Below are 6,828 nucleotides of genomic sequence, written 5' to 3' on the forward strand. Positions count from 1 at the left end.
TCAGCACGTCCAGGGTAAATACATAAGTGATCCACGAAGTCCATACAGTTCTGATTCCTCATCATTTCATTAACTGATGATAACTAATTACTGTGACTGTAGCTGAAGCTATAAGGAAACAGTTTGTGTTTTTCATAAACAACAAAAGTCCTTACCGTTTCCAACCAATAGCATCCAAATACGTCATGAACTGGGGGCTCTAATAGTCTGGATTGGAAGATACAGCTGCTGGAAATAATATATAGATGTACTGTATTTGAAATATAGGTGGGTCAGGTAGTGAAGCAAAGAACCTTTGGGCTGTGCAGCTAAGCTACTCCATCTGGCAGGTGAACGAGGACCACATGGTGATCATGGTGGAGCAGGTATAGCCCTGCCCTGGACTCCAGCTAAAAGTTTGCACTGACTACAGAGGCCTGGCCCAATTTCAAAACATGTTTTAACATGATCTTTCAATGTTATGCATGCATGTAGTTTAAGTGTCCCATATTTAGCTGTCCTGATTGCACTATGCCATGATGAGATGTGGTGTATATAAGTCCATGGAGAAGAGGGTAAATTTTACCTCAATTTTCTGACAGCAGCATTCCCTGAGAGAGGACATGTCAGAGTGACATTGAGCGAGCATTCAGCCAGTCTACTGTGTGTGTGGGGGTGTGTGGGTGTGTGTGGGTGTGTGTGTGTGTGTGTGTGTGTGTATGTGTATATGCCTGTACAAGTGTGTACAATATATGTGAGTCTCTGGGGACTGGGGCTGGCTGTTCCTGGCCTGTCACCACACATCCTCTCAACTGTAGTCTAGTGACTCACAGCTCTTTCATCCATGCATTATATCATAAACACACTGAGGTAAAACCTATACTAATACATTACACTGGTTTAGAGTGGATACCATACTTCAAGGCATGAGCTAACATTAAATCATACGTCCAATGATGATCTTGTTATACTTTGTAAGTTCTGACCAAGACTAGTTCAAAATCTGGAGCTGGGCCCCACACATTTGCCTGTACTGTTACTGCCTGTCTCTAGGTATTCAGTGTCGACATGTCATATAGACCAACTGATTTATGATGTCTGTGTACTGACACAATGCAATAAACAGTACGGCCTGAATACAAAGTTCACATACTTAAGTTGCATTGCACACTGTTGTATTATTATTGTTAATCACTCTCAATGTATGTATATCAATCATTTTTTTGCATTTCTTTTTATTCTTTATTATTTCAGTTCTACAGCCATATAGCCCTTCTATTTGTAATCTGCGAAACTAACAGGGCTAATTTAGGGTAAGGTAAGTGTCAAATGGGGCTAATCTCAAATTGGGCTTGTTGTGTCTCTCTCTGTGTGTGTGTGAGACAGTAATCCTGGTCCAGCACTCGCTACAGATCTGCAGTTAGAACAAGTGCACAAATATAGCTGAGTAACTATAGGCCCACAGCAAAGAGAACAGAAGTGAATTTAATCAAATCAACACAGCACGCTCCATGTTCCAACACTGAGCCTCTGGCAGCAGCCCTCCTCCTGCTTTCTCTGTCTGCTCCCAGTCGCATAAGCTTTCCCCTGTAATCTGTGATATGTTTATACTCAAGTTTTTATGCACAATTATAACTATGTGCCCCAATACAAGCAACAATAACATACATTTTAACTATGTAAGCAGGTCATTTTGCAAGGAGTACTAAGAATCTGGAGAAAATTATGGGACCAAGAACTGAACTTTGAGGGACTCCACACTTTACTTTTTTTTTTTTTTTTATCTTTTATCTGTGCAATTAGAAAACATTAAACATTAAACATTTAGTTAAACATTCCAGACAAAACAATAAAACCGCCATGGTGAAAAGAAGGTATTGGACCCTCCACCAGAAGCTCAACAATCTGCAGTATTTGTTGGATGCTTTGACCTGCTCGTTCTGTATGAAACTTCGTGCCACATGCCTTTCCTAATTTCCTAAGTCTTTGTTTGCCTAGCTCCCTTTACTCAACTTTATTGCATCTACCACTGAGGCAATACACTGCACCTTTGTACCGTATTTTGACACTATCCAACGTAATCACCCCACACAGAGTATTAAGGTCATGCATGGCTAATTGAGATACATTGGCCCACAGCAGTTTATCTGTTCCAGGAGATGGTTTGGTGTTTTGCCTATACCTCCTCCTCTATGCCATCTCTGAATCAGCGCGCTAAAAGAAGACTCACTCCAGAGAAGCCATTTATTCTAATACCTGTAAGTGTAATCCTTAACGCTACACTGCAAAGGTAATCACAGCCACTGGCACAGCACCCAGTCAAAAGATGAAATAAGGCTAAATTAAGTGGTTATGGTTTGGTAAAAAATATATATATCCTGCATGTGCCTGCGGTACTTGTCAAAAATACATACACAGGTACTAATTTATACCAAAACTAACTAATATTATGGAACTCATTGAGCAGAGCTGACGAGTTTTACAAAGTCTTGATCTATATCAGAGGTTTAGAACTGTATAAAACCACATCGTATTATCAACTAAATTACTATTGTTTATGAACAGTGTATTCTAATGTGTATAGAAATCTATATCCAGCCTGTGCTTTGGTATCAAGTGACATTTCAACACTATTTGAGGCAGGGTCAGAAAATGACAGCTGACTCTACTCACACTGTTGTTGAGTGCCAAACTGTAAGTAGAATAGATATAAGCACTCCATGCTTCCCATGCCAATCCCTCTCTAAATCATAAGAAACTAGATCATCTAATGTAGGCTGTACTTGATATTTAGTGCCCTTCTTCAATTTCCCTGCAATGAAGTGGTTGGGTTGTTATACTGGCAAAAACATTCATAACAATCCATAGAAGAGCATGATGAACTCTTGAGACTGAAGACCAGATAAGTCTTAATCAGTTGTGGTCTGATTTAGATGTAAATGTGTGTCTTTTTTGTTGGCAGGTTTCAGGAGTTTACTTGAATAAAACATTAAAGAGGGAGCCGTGTTGCACATTTTATTTGAGTTGTGGCGTACAGACTGAGCAGTGCGTTTGTATCAAGGCAAAATATTTTCACTCTTAAATGGATCTGCTTTAACTTCAGTGACATTGTGTTTTACCTTGTCATCTTACTCAAAATATCATGTTCATATATTTAATTTTTTCTGAAGGTCTGATCTAACGGTAACTTTGCTCCATTTTATCTCACTTTTGGGAAAACCTTGAATAAAAAACTTTCGATGAAAAATAGTCAAACGATATGTACTTCAACATTCAGAGTGACAGCATTTCTGTTTTAAGGTAACTTTTCTAGTGGAAGGTCCACAGCCTGCTTGTTTACATAGAAACGTCATTGCTTACCTGGAATGTTACATTAAATAAAGCTTTAATTCCATACTGTGGGACATTCCTGCTAAAGCAATGTTTTTCAATTATACATTTTTACTGTACACAAATAGCTTACTAAAACATGCAAAACTGTGAGTGTGACCTGATCTGAGTCTTGGATGAGTCACTTACTCGTCTCCCTGAAGATAAATAAGTTTAATACCATACTGTGGAATATTTCAGCCAAAACAATAACATCTTCACGGAAACAAGAAAGTTCCCAGGAAAGTTACATAGTGCAGTTTTAAATGGCAGCAGTAAAAAGCCAAAATGATGATCCATGACGAATAGATTAGCAAGTGCATGTTAGTTAGGATCTTTCTATCAGGTGCATCAGAGAAGGAAGTTGGTATCACTGGAGGAGTGAGATAACGTTAGACCGCGGTATTTTCATACTCACACAGGCACTGATGTGTAGAGGTCGAGGAACAATGAATTAGTGATGAGGACCAGGATGAGAGTGCTTTCCTCAACCAATAGTCCGAATCACACGGGACAGACATGGGCCGGGGGTTATGTGTACATGGATACAGACAGGACGGTCCCAAAGGGGAATCCATGACCTCTCAACACACACATGCAAACAAGTAGTGTGGCAGTGAGAGAAGGTGAGAGACAACATGCGAGGGTGATTGTAAAGTGTTAAAATCTGTGAGGTGTGTATAGGAAATGGTGAGGATGTGTAAATTCAACAAGCAGGTCAATATAACAGTAGTGTGTGATAAAGCCACGTATCAATTTTAAACAAGTTAATTCTGATACAATAGACACCCTGAAGACCATTATATCTCTTTTCAGTATAACAAGTGAATATTTGTACAGTTGTCAAGTTTGGTCAAGAACAGAAACTTAACAAAATAACAATGGTAGAGGTCAAAGAACGGATCCTTGAGACGCACCATGTAAGACACAGTCAATACATATGGTGATGTCACAGTGCATTTTGTCCTTTACTGGTATTGGCTGTATATAACTAGTTGAAGACATTTTTGTAAGATTTATTTGTTTTTAAATCCAGAAAGTGTTCCAGATTGCAAGCACACACGTTTGTCGGTTTATAATTGGATTATAATTTGCCTCCATTGCTTTAGAAATAAAGACGTTTCCTTGCAATTCACCATATCCTTTGGTAGTATTTTGGTCATGATATCACACACATTAACAAATGACACGTAAGAAGCCATATTTAGACATATTTTGAGCATGGACAAGAAGACAAATGGGCCTTATTCAAGTTCTTATTCTTAAAAATGGCTTTGTAACTTCCACTTTAAGAAGATGCAACTCTAATAATATTCTAAATATAAGAACTCTAATAATATTCTAAAACAGCTGAACTTTTGTTCTTACAAGTGCTCCTGACTGTTCGTAGGATTAATTTTCAGTTGAGAACACATTTTGTGAATGCCAAAAATGTTTGTAAGAAAGCTTCATGAATGAGGCCCAATGTTCTTAAATGACGGTGCGGATGTAAGTGCAGACGAAGAGTGTGTACAAGTACATGCATGTGTGTTTGTGTCACCACGATTGGAAGTGACAAGCAGGAAGTATCAGAGACAGCCGGGTAACAGCCCACTAAGCACCAGGGGAGGGCTCTATACTGCACAACATCACCACCGGGGGCAGGCACACTGTAAACACACTGGGGGAATAAAAAAAAAGAAGATGGAGAGATGGAAGAAGATGAAACGTACAAAATATATCAAACAGAAAATCAAATAGGCTCGGGGAAGGGAGAGAGGACAGAGAAGGAAATGTGTTTTGCTATTATTAAACTGACTTCTGAGAATGGGTCAATGCACGGGACAGTTATGGATGTAGCAAAGAAATAGATTCAGAAGAAAGACTGCTTTTTATCTGTTTGTGCCTGTTGGGTTTTTGACCTGTGGCTTCTCATTGGCCAAAGTCATGCATGAAAGGTTTAGTCAAATTTGGGCCCATTATATATTCCTATAGGCTACCACGAAAGAAGAAATGTTGACTTCTTTAGAATAAAAGTACAGGGTTTATATTCATATTCATAATAAAAATAGGTCTATTCTAGAAATGTTGGCGTCTCCAGGTGCATTATGCAACTTTTGTGGAGGGTTTGCTGATTGTATTGCTTTGCCTGGAATGTTCCACAGTATGGCATCAAACTTATCACACAAACATTTTACATGGTGTTGGTAACAGTGTAGATCAGATTCAGAAAACAGCATGTGTAACGTTAGAAAAAAGAACATCTGTGCTGATTCAGTAATGCCTGTAAAGTCTGAATGTTTCCAGTATGTTTGGGAAGTGTCCACTGGCAATGTCAGATGAAACCAGGCCAAAAGACAGTCTCCCATGGAGCATCTGTGGAAACATGCATTAAAGAAGACTATCCACTGAGGAGACGAACACAGACAACAGGAGCAGCCGACTGACAGGGAATGACAGATCAGGGCAAATGTAGGAAGAGGGGAGGAAGAGAAATGGTACAGGGGAGACTTGAAGGAAAAGGGAAAAAGAGAAAGAAGGAAAGATGGAGAGATATGTGGCAGACAGAGATTGACGCGCTCTTCTTCAGAGATGGATGAATAAACCGGCACAGCAGGGAACTGACAGATGACTACAGAGAGAGAGAGATGGGGAAAAGGAATAGACGTAATGAGAGACAGAGTGTGTATCCGTAATCAAGCCATAAAGGAGAGCAGGAATGAGAGAGCGAGGAAAAGATGAGTGGGCTCTGAATGAGTCAATCATGATTAATCAAGAAGCTTCTCGCCACAATCCCTCGCTCAGTCCCTCTCTCTCTCTGGTTGTGTTTGTGCTCGTCGTGCTCATGCTCATCATGACCGACATCAGACACACAAAAGCCTGTTTGGAAGTGCAGCCCGCGCTACTCCAATCACAACTGCAGGCACCTATGTGAACAAACTCAGCAGGGCCCCTGGAGGTGGAGAGGCTTCTGCAGCTGCCTGTTCAGCCTCTGCAACAAATAATTACTTGTGAATAGTCTACTTAAATAGTAGCATCAGAAAACTGTTCATACAGGTGTCATATGGCCAGGCAAAATACTTTCCAAAGATGTTCTGTAGGCTAGAATAGAGAGAGAAGGGGTCTGGATCCCATGGAGGCAATATATTTGGATTAGTCTCCTTATACAAGTACTTTGTTTGAAAACTAACAACTTCATGAAGAACATATCATTGCCTTATTCCATTTTGATTTTGTAGGAAAAGATGAACCAAGGGTCTTCCAACAATTATTATTATTATTGTTTTTAAATTGCTTAAATTAGGCCTGCTTAAATGTGTCTAGGTTTGGTCTGAGCGATTCCTCAGCTGCCAAAGTTATAGTGCAGGGAGGTGTAGAGAAATAAACACGTCTGTGTATGTTATGTAGCATTAGGGTGAACCAACGCTGAAAGATTCCACAGCCTAAATATGAGACAGGCTCCTGAAGATGCCACCGAAATTGTAATTGTAAATAAATACA

The sequence above is a fragment of the Periophthalmus magnuspinnatus genome, chromosome 4 (assembly GCF_009829125.3).
Source record: "Periophthalmus magnuspinnatus isolate fPerMag1 chromosome 4, fPerMag1.2.pri, whole genome shotgun sequence".
Lineage (NCBI taxonomy): Eukaryota > Metazoa > Chordata > Actinopteri > Gobiiformes > Gobiidae > Periophthalmus > Periophthalmus magnuspinnatus.